Source organism: Saccopteryx leptura, chromosome 1, assembly GCF_036850995.1.
Source record: "Saccopteryx leptura isolate mSacLep1 chromosome 1, mSacLep1_pri_phased_curated, whole genome shotgun sequence".
NCBI lineage: Eukaryota > Metazoa > Chordata > Mammalia > Chiroptera > Emballonuridae > Saccopteryx > Saccopteryx leptura.
Window position 1 is genome coordinate 391,678,095 of NC_089503.1, and position 14,528 is coordinate 391,692,622.

Here is a 14,528-nt window from a genome sequence, read left to right on the forward strand (position 1 = left end):
CTCAGAACTCTCTCAGGGTAGAGAATGAACTAAGGCAAAGACCATGAGCAAAAACTATTTCATGTCAAGGAACCAGCAGCTGTCTCTGGGCTAAAACATCAGCTGGGGCAAATAATGGACGTGGAGAAGAGCCTGGGAGACAGAGCCCGGGAGGGAGGAGCCACAGGCAGTAAGTGTTGTGAGGACTCTCACATCCTCCTGGGAGTCCTGAGGGCCATGAGCTCGTCCAGCTCGGGGCATGTGATCAGGAAAGACCCGAGAAGGCCGTGAAGTCACCGCAGGCTGACCTCCATCTCTACATGAGCAGGAAGGAATGGGACAGTTAAGAGTTGAAAACGGCACAGATGAGTGTTGAAGGCTTGTCCCAACTCTCACACACAGATCCCAGCTCCAAAATCTGGGAGATGTTGTCCATTTTTCTTTTGTCTTCAGACATTTCAATATATCTCTGTCAAATCACTACCTGACCCCTACACTGACAGAATAGAGACCTCAGTGAGCACGGACAAAGAATATAGTCTAGCCCTGGCCGGTTGGCTCAGCGGTAGAGCGTCGGCCTAGCGTGCGGAGGACCCGGGTTCGATTCCTGGCCAGGGCACACAGGAGAAGCGCCCATTTGCTTCTCCACCCCTCCGCCGCGCTTTCCTCTCTGTCTCTCTCTTCCCCTCCCGCAGCCAAGGCTCCATTGGAGCAAAGATGGCCCAGGCACTGGGCAAGGCTCTGTGGCCTCTGCCTCAGGCGCTAGAGTGGCTCTGGTCTCGGCAGAGCGATGCCCTGGAGGGGCAGAGCATCGCCCCTGGTGGGCGTGCCGGGTGGATCCCGGTTGGGCGCATGCGGGAGTCTGTCTGACTGTCTCTCCCTGTTTCCATTTTCAGAAAAATACAAAAAAAAAAAAAAAGAATATAGTCTATACAAAAAGAGTTTAGAAAAGTCACTATACAACCAACCATAACCCACAATGAACAGGAAAACCTGCGGCCACAGAAGAGGGACAAATCTGGTTTTTAGAGTGATCACATAATAATGTGTTTTTTTGTTTTTGTTTTTCATTTTTCCAAAGCTGGAAACTGGAAGGCAGTCAGACAAGACTCCCGCATGTGCCTGACCGGGATCCACCCGGCACTCCCACCAGGGGGCGATGCTCTGCCCCTCCGGGCGTAGCTCTGTTGCATCCAGAGCCACTCTAGTGCCTGAGGTAGAGGCCACAGAGCCATCCCCAGTGCCTGGGCCATCCTTGCTCCAATGGAGCCTTGGCTACGGGAGGGGAAGAGAGAGACAGAGAGGAAGGAGAGGGGGAGGGGTGGAGAAGCAGATGGGTGCTTCTCCTGTGTGCCCTGGCCGAGAATCGAACCTGGGACTCCTGCACGCCAGGCCGATGCTCTACCGCTGACCCAACCGGCCAGGGCCCACATAATAATGTTTTAAATATGTAGTTTTCAACAAAAATCATGAGGCATTCAATGAATCCAGAAATATGGCTCATTCACAGGAAAAAAGAAACTGACAAACTATTCCTGAGGAGGCCCAGACTTTGGGCTTACTAGAGTAAGTATTTAAATCAACTTTTTAAAATGTATTTAAAGACATAAAGGAAACCATGGATATAAAAGTAAAGGAAGCCAGGAGACATATGTTTAACCACATAGAGAGTCTCAATAAAGACACAGAAATTTCAGAAAGGAATCAGGAAGTCATGAGCTAAAAAGTACAATATCCAAAATGAGAAGTTTACCAAAGAGTTTCAACATCAGATTTGAAAATGCAGAAAAAAGAATCTGCACACTTGATGGTAAGCTCATTGGAAAATTATGCAGTTTAAGGAGCAGAAAGAAGAAAGAATAAATAAAAATGACAGAGCCTGAGAAACCTGTGAGCTATCACCAAACACACCAACATACGTATCATGGGAATCCCCAAAGGAGGAGAGAGAGAGACAGCATTAAAAAAAGTGTGTATAAATTAATGGTTAAAACCCTACAAATCTAACGAAAATAACAAATCTACATATCCAATTAGCTCAAGAAACTCCAAGCAGAATTATGTAAACAATATCTACACTGAGACATATTCTAGGTACACTGTCAGTGTTTAAACACAAACAATCTTGAAAGCAGCAAGAGAGAACTAAGTAGTCACATATAAGGGAAACTCAATAAGATTAACAGTCAATTTCCCACAAGACATTATATGTTTTAAAAGGCAGTGGAATAAAAAATTAAAGTCTGATAAAACTCAACCGAAAAGTCTATCTCTGGCAAAAGTATCCTTTAGAAATAAAGGAGAGACTTCCAGTCAAGAAGACACAGCAGGGAAATGCTGTATGTACCTCCTCCCACAACCACATCAAAATGACCACTAACCCACAGAAAAACCACCGAGAAACACCTGAAATCTATCTGAACAAAAATCCTATAACTAAGAATATGAAAAAGGAGTCATATCAAGACTGGCTGGAAGAGACACAAATGGGCTGGCCCCACACCATGTGAGAATTTTGAGACTTGAAATGGGTAAGTCTGTTGGGAAGGTCTCCACTAATGAGTGAGGGATCCCAGTACAACATTGGCCTTCTCAGCCCAGAGTTCCAGAAGGAAGTCCCCATAACTTCTGGCTGTGAAAACCAATGATTATGCTTCAGTGAGACAGAGGGCTGCGGGGGTCCCAGTGTTCCCCTGATTTGTTAATAGACTCACGATGAGCTTCAGCTCTGGGGCAGCAGCTCAGAAATGCCCAGGCCACACAGGGAGGAGCTTAATTGTTTGTCTTCAGAGCAAGGGTTAGAAGGGGCAGCTTTCTCCCAGACAGAAGTGCTGGCAGGAGTCATTGTTCCTTTGTTGAGCCCCAACCTTGCAGGCACATATGGGGACCATAGCTGAGCATCCATCAACCTGGCTAACACAGAAACTAAAATAAAGGATACATTAAATGGAGTCAACAGCAGACTAGATGAAGCAGAGAATGAAATCAACCATTGAGAATATAAGTCAGCAAAAATGATCCAATCAGAAAAGCAAAAAGAATTTTGAAAAATGAGGATCATTTAAGGGACCTTTGGGGCATCATCAAGCATAACAACATTCACATCATTGGTTACTACAAGGAAGAGAGAGAGACAGACAGAGAGAGAAAGGGAGAGAGACAGCAAGGCACTGAAAAGCATATTTGAAGAAATAATGACTGAAAACTTTGTTAACTTAGTGAAGGAAATAGACATACAATCCAGGAAGCCCAGAAAATTCAAAACAAGAGAAACCCAGAGAGGTCCACACAAATACGTCATCATTAAAATGCCAAAAGTTAGAGACAAAGAGAGAAGCTTAAAAGCAGCAAGAAAAAGACAGTTATCTACAAGGAAACTCCCATAAGATTATCAGCTGGTTTTTGCAATAATATTTTGCAGTCCAGAAAGGCTTGGCATGAACTCGTCAGTGTCATGAAAGCAAGGACCAACAGCCAAGACTACTTGACCCAGCAAAGCTATCATTAGACTCAAATGACAGATAAAGAGCTTCCCCCAAAAGAAAAACCTGAAAGAAAAACCTAATGGAGTTTATCATCACCAAACTGTTTTACAAGAAATGTTAAAGGGACTTCTATAAGAAAATGCAAGAAAAAGGCATATATGTATGAATAATAAAGTGACATTAATTACATACTTATCAATGTAAAATTAAATGCTCCAGTTGAAAGAAATATGGTAGCTGAATAAATAAGAAATAAAGACATACATATATGCTGTCTACCAGAGAGAGCACTTCAGATCAGTTTTTCCTCTGGGTCTCAGCGGGTGGGGGTCATTTCTAGCTCATTGCCGTCACTGGGGTGGAAGGCACGAAGGCGCTGAGCTGTTGCGAGGGGCCCCTGCCAACACTGTCCCGTGCTGACTTCCCGTATCCACGCGGCTCCGCGCCAGCCTCGCGGTGGCCTGCGTGCCGGCCTGGCCCCGCCCCTCGAGGACCCCGTGTCACCGTGGCTGGTTCTGCCTGGCTTCCTCTCTCGCTGCGACTTGAGATCTCTGCCCTTGCGTCTGGTGCTTTGAACGCTCCTGGCTGTGGGGGCCCCGGTTACTGGGTGTGGGGTCCCCGGGTCCTGGGTTCTCTCCGAGATTCCTTTCTGTGTCCTGTGCTGACACTCGGTACGTTCAACCTAATTCTTTTACTCAGCCCACTCAGGAAACCCTGCGGGTGCCCCTCCCCCACTTCATGGATGGATAAACTGAGGCCCAGGGTGCTTCCAAGAGTTGTGCACTGTCGCGCAGAATCAGGAGCGGGAGGCGGTGTTGTCCGCGCAGGAAGTGGGCGGGGCTGCAAAGGCGGAGGGACCCCAGTCCTCTCTGCTCAGCTCCTGTGCTGCCCCCGGGGGCCAAGCCCTCAGCACGTGGCCATCATGGCGGCTGAGCGTCTGTCCCGTCCCCACGGGGAGCTCAGTGAGGCCAGCAGGGCAGCCAGGCCCGCCGCAGGGGGAGTCCCAGCTGGGAGAGAGCCCGGTGTGGCCGGCTTGTGCTCTGCCCACAGGCGGTCCGATGAACGTGAACCAAACCCACACCACAGCGCAGCCCGTCTGTGAAGGTTTATTCCAGGGCTCACCCTGTCGCTGCGTCTTGGTCAAGAACCCCCATGCTCTTAGTCGCTGCAACTCCGGAGGAGCAAACAGAAGGGGTCTCCTGACTGTCGGGGGTGGGGGCTCGTGGGAAGCAGCAGAGCTGTAGGATGTGTGCTCACGAGGACAGTGTCCCGGCAGGGAGCCCCGGGTGTCCTGTTCTAGTAGCCGGTGCGTCAGCTGATGGAAGGAGTGCTTCCCCGGCCCCACGGCTCAGGCTCGGGAGCTCCGCTCGCCGCTCTGCCAAGCCCCCCTCTCTGGGCCTGAGTCCTTGTCTGTCAAGGGAGAGGTTGTGCTGGGTGGTCAGTGGGTGCTCTCGCTCTGCTCTTCTGTGAGCCTGGCTGTCACCCCGCGTGCCTCTGGGTGGCCGGGGCTGGCGGCCCCGCCTGAGGCTGTCACCTCTGCCCTCTGCCCTCTGCCGGGTGCGCTCTTGACTCCGTGTCTGGTCTCCAAGGAGCAGAGGCCCCCCCACCAGTGAGCAGACGCCCCTGACCTCAGGACTAAGGACGCCATGGCCACGTCGGCACCTCTGCGCAGCCTGGAGGAGGAGGTGACCTGCTCCATCTGCCTCGATCACCTGCGGGACCCTGTGACCATCGACTGCGGTCATGTCTTCTACCGCGGCTGCGCCGCCGACGTCCCCCCCGTCGCCGCGGGCCGCCCCCTCTGTCCCCTCTGCAAGAAGCCTTTTCAGAAGGAGAACGTCCGCCCCGTGTGGCAGCTGGCCAGCCTGGTGGAGAGCATCCAGCGGCTGAAGGTGGACAGGGGCGGGTCACCGGAGCGGGCGGCCCGGGAGGAGCAGCGTGCCCGCGGCACCGGGAGAAGCTGCACTATTACTGCGAGGAGGACGGGCAGCTGCTCTGCGTGCTCTGCAGGGAGTCCCGGGAGCACAAGGCCCACGCGGCCGTCCTGCTGGAGAAGGCCGCCCAGCCCCACAGGGTAAGCCCTCCTCGCCCACCCCGGACGGTGCCAGCCGCGCCCTCCTGTGCGCCCACCTGGATGGTGGAGGACGGGCCTGGCCGAGGCCCCGCTGAAGGCTTCTTGCTGGCCAGGGACTCGGCCTGAGTCCACCTGCTGCTGCCCCAGCCCAGAGCATCCACCTGTCCCCACTGCTTGTCTTTCTACAGGAAAAAATCCTGAACCACCTGAGTGCTCTAAGGAGAGACAGAGACACAGTTCAGGGCTGTCGGGCGAAGGGAGCAGCTGAGGCCACGGCTACGCTGGTAAGTGAGGCTGTGGAGGGGACACTGAGGCCGTGGGCCCCGCAGCTGGAGCTCCTGAGCTTGGGAGGAGCAGTGGGCAGGCCTGCGCTGGCCCCCCGGGCTCTGGGCACTGGCCCGTGTCCTGGTCTGAGCAGGGAGTGGGTTTCCTAGGCGTCACCTGATGCAGTTGCCCCGGTTCTGAAAGAGGATCCAGGTGTGGGGCTCTGAGGGGGGCCGGGCTGCGCCCTTCCTGTCACAGAGGAGGGGGGCAAGACGTGATTCCTGGGGCACGGGGAGCGGAGGAGGCAGGGAGGGGCGGGGTGAGGATGAGCGTGGCCACGCCCCCCCACGGCTGCTGGTCGCGGGGACAGGCGGCCAGTGTGCTTCCGGAAACGCGCAGGGGAGCGGGTTCCCGTCCTCTGTGGGAAGTGGCGTTGCGGGGGTTTTGGGGTCAGGCCCCCCCATGGGCAGTTGGGCCCCGGGAAAGGAGCACCTCCAGGCCTCTGTGCGTGGACACCGGCAGCCCAACGTCCAGCAGGGCACTGAGAACACTGACCAGATCCCCAGCCTGGAGTTTTCAGTCAAATTCCCAGGCAGGAGAGGTCACGGTCTCGCTGAGGGCACAGGACAGGCCTGCGTGGCAGGGTGGGTTCACACAGACGTTTTATACCAGTAGTGCTGTACTGAAGAGACGGTCAGGCCTGGATGAGACAACCCAAGAAAGCTGCTAGAAGAGGTGACATGCAGAGATCGGTGTCAGGAGGGGAAAGTGTTGGCTTACAGAGTTCCTCAAAGGGCCCGGGACACACTGGTGTCCCCAGAACAGCTAATGGGCCGACCCGTCAGATAGGGTTCCAGTCCTGTGATGGCTGAGTGAACTGGACTGGTTCACTGACTCTTCTTTTTTTCTTTTATAATACATGACTTTTTTGTGTGTGTATTTTTTTTAAGTTAGAAGTGAGGCGGCAGATTCCTGCATGTGCCCAACCGGGATCCACCCGGCATGCCCACCAGGGCGGGGTGCTCTGCCCATCCAGGGCATTGCTCTGTTGCAACCAGAGCCATTTTAGCGCCTGAGGTGGAGGCCATGGAGCCATCCTCAGTGCTCTGGCCAACTTTGCTCCAATGGAGCCTTGGCTGCGGGAGGGGAAGAGAGAGACAGAGAGGAAGGAGAGGGGGAGGGGTGGAGAAGTAGATGGGTGCTTCTCCTGTGTTCCCTGGCTGGGAATGAACCCAGGACTTCCATACACCAGGCCGACGCTCTACCACTGAGCCCACCGACCAGGGCCTCCCCGACTCTTCTTTGAGGAGAGGAGGTTGGCCCAGGCATGCTGGAAAGCCCCTTTACCACCACCACCATCACCCCCCCCCCCCCCATCCCCAGCCGCAACACTACAATAGAATTCATGAGTGGTGGCCGCTAGGGCGGAAGGATCCTTCTGGAGCACCGCTCACACCAGATCCTGGGGGTTTCCCGCCCTCGGCGGCAGCATCACCCCCTCTCCCTCCCCCCTGCAGAGGAAGCTACAGGAGGAGAGGCAGCCATCGTGGCCGAGTTCGAGCAGGGCCACCAGGTCCTGCGGGAGCGGGAGCAGCGGCTGCTGGACCAGCTGACCAGGCTGGAGCAGGAGCTGGCGGAGGGCAGGGAGGAGGACCAGGCCCGGGGCCGCAGGGAGCTCGCCCGGCTGACGCTCCTCATCTCCGAGCTGGAGGGCAGAGCACAGCAGCCCGCTGCCGAGCTCATGCAGGTGAGACCTCTTCCCCGGGGGGGAGGGGTGGGGGGGGGTGGCGGGGGGGGGCAGGGAACCTGGGCACCAGGGCGTCGGTTCCCCGGGGAGCCACTCCCGCTGGGGACCTCGGTTTCCTCGGAAACAACGGGGCTGATCATCCTGCCCCCAAGCTCCTGTCCCGGTGGTGGCTTGGACATCAGAGGAGATGACTAGCCTGCTGACACTTCAATAAAGAAACGTTCTTCCTGACCAGGCGGTGGCACAGTGGACAGAGCATCGACCTGGGAGGCTGAGGTCCTAGGTTCAAACCCCGAGGTCCCCGGCTTGAGTGACGGCTCATCCAGTTTGACTGTTGGATCATAGACACGACCCCAAGTTTGCTGGCTTAAGCAAGGGGTCACAGTTCCCCCCCCCAGGAAAGGTGCCCACAGGCCCCCCCCCCCCCGACCCACACCAGTAAGTGAGAACGCATCCTTGAACCGGGGACTTGCTGTCCACTGGAACAAGTCCCCTGTGGGGTCCCAGCCCTGTGGCCCTGTGTTACGGGGCATAATCACCCTTTTCCCTCCCCCTTCCAGCTTGTCGTGAGGGTTGAGGGAAACATGGGGACAGGGAAGCCATGTCTGTCATCGTCTCAGGTTTCCACGGAAGAAGTTCTGGATTGAGAAACCCAGTGCCCAGGTGACTAAGAGGAGGACGGGAGAATTCTCAGATAAGCTTGTGTTTCTTTGTTTTCATTCATTTAATAAATACTTACTGAGCACTAACCACATGTCAGCCCCTGTGCTAGGTGCTAGAGACAGTGATGAACATGATCACATTATGCCCCGTGGAACTTAACATCCTCAGTGGATGCTGTGAGACTCATGAAAAAAAGACTTTTGCAAACTTCAGAGAACTGACACCATTAGGAAGTGCTGCTCCCCCTCAGTGTTCCCCAAGTTGGTTAATGGCATCACCCTCCAACCACTGTCCAGCTATAAACTTAAGAATTGTTCTCAGCTCCTGCCTGTCCCTCACCTGCCCCCAGTTCTAATCTACCACCAGCCTCTTCTGACTGTCCTTTAGCCCTTGAGTGGTGAGTGGTTTTAATGAAAATAGTAATTAGTTCCAGTTCCAGTTTTATTAACCTAAAATCATGTTTGTTTGATAACCAATTTATGGAAACAAGAACATACATTTACCTTTTTTTAATGTCGCCTAACACATTTTTTTTTTCATTTTTTTTTTTTCTTTCATTTTTCCGAAGCTGGAAACAGGGAGGCAGTCAGACAGACTCCCGCATGCTCCTGGCCGGGATCCACCCGGCATGCCCACCAGGGGGTGATGCTCTGCCCATCTGGGGCAAAGCTCTGTCGCATCCAGAGCCATCCCCAGCGCCCGGGCCATCTTTGCTCCAATGGAGCCTCGGCTGCGGGAGGGGAAGAGAGAGACAGAGAGGAAGGAGAGGGGGGGGGTGGAGAAGCAGATGGGCGCTTCTCCTGTGTGCCCTGGCCGGGAATTGAACCCAGGACTCCTGCACGCCAGGCCGATGCTCAACCATTGAGCCAACTGGCCAGGGCTGCCTGACACATTTTTAAAATAAATTGATCGCACTCTGGACGGTCAGGAGGCCCGAGGACGTCCGTGAACGTTCGTGCTGCTCAGAGGTTAGAAAAGTCTGACACGTGTCACTTCTCACCTTCTGTTCCATGCTCCTACACCGGGCACTTTGCTGCTACTTGAATAATCACAAGTGTCCGTATAATAATGACAACGGCAAGCCTTTGCTGATCCCGTACCATAGGACAGGCGTTGTGTTAACAGTTTTGCATGCATAACATAATTTAACCCAATAAATAGATACCAGCACCCCTATTTCCAGCGGGGAGTCTGGGGTGCAGAGTGGGCTCCCGAGGTGCACAGGGCTAGTGAGACAGCTCAGCACACACCCCCATCCCTGAGACTCCACCCCCGTCTGCTCCTGGATCCCTGCCCAGTCCCCGCCTGGTCGGTCTGCACTGCCTTCCTGCTGCTGCTGGAGTGTCCTTCCAACGGGCAAGCTCATCTGTCTCTCCTGCTGTAAGACAGCCAGTGGCTCCTCACCGTGTCCAGGTCAGGGTCTAACAGCGACAGGCCAGTCCTGTGTCACCCTCTGCTGTCCTGCCACTCTCACAGCTCCCAGACTCCGCGCTGACTCACCTCACATCTGCTCCTCCTGCTGCCTCCTCTGTCCTCCCCGCCCGACAGGAAGCTGCTCCTCCTCAGCCTTGTCCTAGTACACACTCAGGTTTCAGCACTGACTGGTGTGTTTCCATCCTCTGCCCTCCCTCTCCTCCTTCTCTCTCTCTTTCTCTCTCTCTCTCTCTCTCTCTCACACACACACACACACACACTCAAAACAAAACTACATACTTCCAATCCTGAGTCCCTGAGGGGTCGGTCTCAGCAGAGTATCAAGTCAGTAACTGCCTGAGTGGCATGTGGTGGTGGTCACACTTCGCAGCACCATCCCAGTAAGCAGATAAGACCCTTTTCCCCAGAGGATGCTGAAAACGGCAGAAGCTCCTGTCCTCAGGCCAACTCACGAAGTTCGACTGCTTCCGGCAGTTACTACAACTGAGACTGGTCCTACCTAGTCTGCCGGAAGCCTCTCTCCAAGACTCTTATTTTAAAGAGTATTTTTAATTGATTGATTTTAGGGGGGGAGGTGGCACAAGAAGTGTCAAGTCATAGCTGCTTCAGTTAGTTGTTCACTGCTTGCTTGCTGGTTGTCACATGTGCCTTGACCCTGCAAGCCCAGGAGTTCAAACCGGCAACCTCAGCCTCCAGGTTGATGTCTTATCCACTGCGCCCCCACAGGCCAACCCTCTCTCAGCCTCTTGAAAGCCCATCCAATCACCTCTAAAGCTGCAGAAACTCCACTAGCGCCAGAGCAGAAGACCACAGGAGCACTGGCCTCGGATGGGAGAGGAAGTGAAGTGATGCCCTCCTCTGCCATCCTGCAGGGGGCAGAGCGTTCCCCATGCAGACTGGAGAGAACAGTGACTAATGATCATGAACAACGGAGGGTCCTGACTAAGAGTCGTCCAAGGAAAAAGCCAGAGACAGCAAACTGACCCTGCTCTCCATCCCAGAGCTTCAGCTGGAGTCCAGGCCACAAACATGACTGCATCCGCTCCTCTCTGGGCTCTGGGCTCCCTGCCCCCCTCCTCCTCTCTCCACCCGTCTGTTTTCCAAAAAGCAGCCAGATGGTGTTTTTAAAACTATTACCAGTGATTAGAACACACTCCTGGATAACACCCTCCAACAGCTCCACGTCCACTTGAAATAAAATCAAAACTCTTTACCAGGAAATTCAAGGTCCTCTCCCTGCCCCCTTATTTCACACCACTCTCCGCTTTAATCACTACACGCCAGAAACATGTTTCTTAAAACAAGCCCCCCTCTGGCCTTTTCCTGTGCTAGCCCAAGGCCCCTCCCCTGGGTTTTTACAGAGCTGGTTTCTTCTCAAGGAATAAACTTACCTTTCCAACGAGGACTTCCCTGGCCACTCTGTCGAAAGAGGCACCCCTTCCTACCCCATCACTGCCCATCAGATTTTTCCCCAGCACACCACAACTAGACTATTTTCTTCACTGATTTCCTGTCTCTGTCTTCTCCCTCCTTAGGACTGGTAGACTAGCGACAGGGACATCCTCAAGACGGGCTATCCCCTACGATGTGCTGGACCCTGTGATAGCATGCTCTTCCTTTCGGGGAGGTAAACTAACCAGCTCAAGGTCACAGAACTAGGGACTACGGGACTTCTGAGTCCAATGACTGACCTGTCCAGCTCCCCAACCCCTCTCATCTGTGCCCCTCTTAGGGGAGGGTCTCATGCTGTGTAGGGTTCACTCTCATACTGACATAAATAAAAGCAGATTGGTCTAAATTGCTTCACAGTTATTAAAGTATTTTCCCCATCACCTCACTTACCCCGAAAGCCACACAACAAGAAGTACAGCACGTCAAGGTGCGATATCCCCGCCCCTAACGCGCAGCAGCGGGGTGGGGAGGCGTCGGGCCGTGGAGGGATGGGGTCCTCGTTTCTGGTGCAGAGAGATGGGGACGCTGTGAGTCACGGGGGAGGCTTCAACCCTGTGGAAGCTCCGGGAAGCCCGGGCTCCGAAGCAGCAAGAAGTGAATCCAGGCTGGAAGGCGCTGTGGGCCGATGGGGGTCACACCTGGCTGGGGGGCGGGGCGGGGGGGGGGCAACGGGACGAGAGAAAAAGTAACTTGCTCAAGGTCCCTCGGCAAGTGCACATCGCCGGAACCAGGGGTCTCCTCTCCCCCGGCCCCCTCTTCTCTCCGTCACGGGGGCTTCTCAAGGAATATCCTGAGTCAGGGAGTGGAAGGAGGCCCGGGGCAGCCCAGGGACCCCTCAGAGGGCAGGGGTGGTACAGCGTTAGGATGGGGCAGAAAGGACTCGAGGAGGAGGAGGAGGAGGAGGAGGAGGAGGCAGGACCTGTGAAGGTGGGAGGGGGCAGGCTAGGGGGAGGAGGGAAAGACAGAAGTGAAAATAGAGTGGGGGGTGTTGTGAAAACAGGGTCTGAGGGTCCAGGCAGGGTGGGGACGGGCTGGGGGTGAGGGTCTGATGGTGGAGGAGCCCAGGACTCGCGGAGGCACCGAGGGAGTCCGGCTGGGGGAGCCCCGGCCCCGGAGAGGCAGGAATTGTGGGGGGGGGGGTGCAGACAGGGGAGAGTCCCAGGAACCGGGCACACCCTGGCGCATGGTGGCCGAAGGCTGGAGAGAGTTTCAGGGTGAGGGCCTTTAGAGCCCCGGGGTGGGGGCCAGGGGACAGGCTATCACTGAGCGAGGTGCCTGCCCTTCCTGTCCTGCTCTCCTGCCTTGGCCCTCAGAGGGCCGCCTGGTGGTTCTCACTCTGCTTCCAGGGACCCAGGGATGGAGCTTCTAAATTAGCCGGGCTTGAGGGTTATGCTGCCCTTTGTCCTTCCCAGGGAAGCTGCTGAGAGACTTGGAATATAAGACAGGTGAGTGTCCAGAGGGTTTTCTGGATTAACCTCTCCCCACAGGGTCTGTGACAGTCCCCCAGTGTCCCTGGGGCGGGGGGGCAGACCAGCAGGCTCATGATTCTGGGTCTTGAGTGAGAACGCTGAGGAATTATGAAAAGACTCATTAAGAAAAAGGATGGGACCGGGAGGACTCTTCAATGCTGATGACAATATCCGAGTGCCCCATAGCCCCAGTTTGCTTTATTATATAGCCATATGCAAATCAAGGAAGTCCTTGATACAAAGTTACACACCTGAGGCTAAAACAGGAACTCTCCCAAGGCATAAACAGGAATCCCCCCACCATGCATAAGTGAAATCAACCAACATCTGAACAAAGAGTGAGAGGAAGGGCATGTAAATTGCTTCCAGCAACTTAAGGAAGCAAGTGAAGTGGGTGCAAATACTCAGCATCACAGCCAATATGGAGGTGGAGGGGGGAGAACTTAGCCTTTTGCTAAGCCTCGAATCTACAATGGCTTTTGCCACTTGCAGTCTATTACATATCCTTTTTTATTTTTAAAGATTCTATTTATTGATTTTACAGAGAGAGGAGAAAGAGAGAAGGGGGAGGAATGAGAAGTATCAACTCGTGGTTGCTTTACTTTAGTGGTTCATTGATTGCTTGTCGTGTGTGCCTTGACCAGGCAAGTCCAGGATTTCGAACTGGTGACCTCAACGTTCCAGGTCGATGCTTGATCCACTGTGCCACCACAGGTCAGGCCATATCCTCTTATTTTTAATTTGTGTGCTGTGATTTTCACTCATCTGATTTCCTAGTTTCCCAGATTCTAATTTGGAGGCAGACTGAAAAAATACAGAATAAACACAAAATTAATATAGCCAATGCTAACAGTTACCCAAACATTCTAATACATTACAGGAATTAAAGCCTTTAAGCAAATTCTTAGCCAATATAACAGGCTCTATAAGAGTCTTTGCTGTTTTCAATGTCCTTAACATGTTCACCAAGTCCATGCTGACACATCATCATTCCACATCCCTACAAATGCAACCCAACCCCAGTTCAGTTCATTGAGAGCTGTCACAAGGAGCAGGAGTCCAGGAAAAGTCCACATGGCACTGGAATTGTTGTCACATTTCTATACTCTGCAGCTCACATCCAAGTCCCAATGACCGCTGCTTCTAGCTGGTAACGATTCAAGTAACTGGAAAAGCCATCTGCAGTTATGTGTGGAGACAGAGCTCCTGTTCTTTTTAAACTGGAGAGGTGAACCCACGGGGGCCTTTCTCTGGAGCTTTACAGCCGTGGGGTGGTGAGGAGAACCTTGGGATACACTATGCTGGGTGGCAGAGGTAAATTCGTAAGAGAAGTTGGCAAAAAGGAGAAAGAGAGCTCTAAGTTAGAATTAAGGCCTGGCTGGGTGGTGGTGCAGTGGATAGAGCATCGGACTGGGATGCCGAGGACCCAGGTTCGAGACCCCAGGGTCGCCAGCTTGAGCACGGGCTCATCTGGTTTGAGGAAAGGCTCACCAGCTTGGACTCAAGGTCACTGGCTCGAGCAAGAGGTTACTCAGTCTGCTGAGGGCCCGCGGTCAAGGCACATATGAGAAAGCAATCAATGAACAACTAAGGTGTCAAAACGAAAAACTGATAATTGATGCTTCTCATCTCTCTCTGTTCCTGTCTGTCCCTATCTATCCCTCTCTCTGACTCTCTCTCTCTGTCTCTGAAAAAAAAAAAAAAAAGTAGGAATAAAAAAAGAAAAAGAAAAAGGAACAACAATAATTTGAGGCTCAAAACCCATAAGCTGTGAAAAGTCACCTACACCCCTTGATAATCCAGGAGGTGACAAGATCAATATACGGAGATAAATCTTTCTTAGGAGTAACAGCTAAATGAATCCATTCAGTAGGACCTGAAGCCACAACAGTCCCGTTGGAGTGTAACTCGAGGGACAAATTAGTAAGGCAATTGATTCTTCAGGATTTATGCGTTTTAGT

General features: G+C 53.5%; 1 long non-coding RNA gene and 1 pseudogene across 1 annotated transcript in view; both read left to right on the plus strand.

Moving 5' to 3' along the window:
* The window catches only part of LOC136387859 (uncharacterized), a 75,003-nt gene that overhangs the window by 6,015 nt on the left and 54,460 nt on the right, over positions 1 to 14,528 (plus strand). The gene's annotated exons all lie outside the window — the stretch shown is intronic.
* LOC136387851 (tripartite motif-containing protein 26-like) lies at positions 3,927 to 8,516 on the plus strand (annotated as a pseudogene).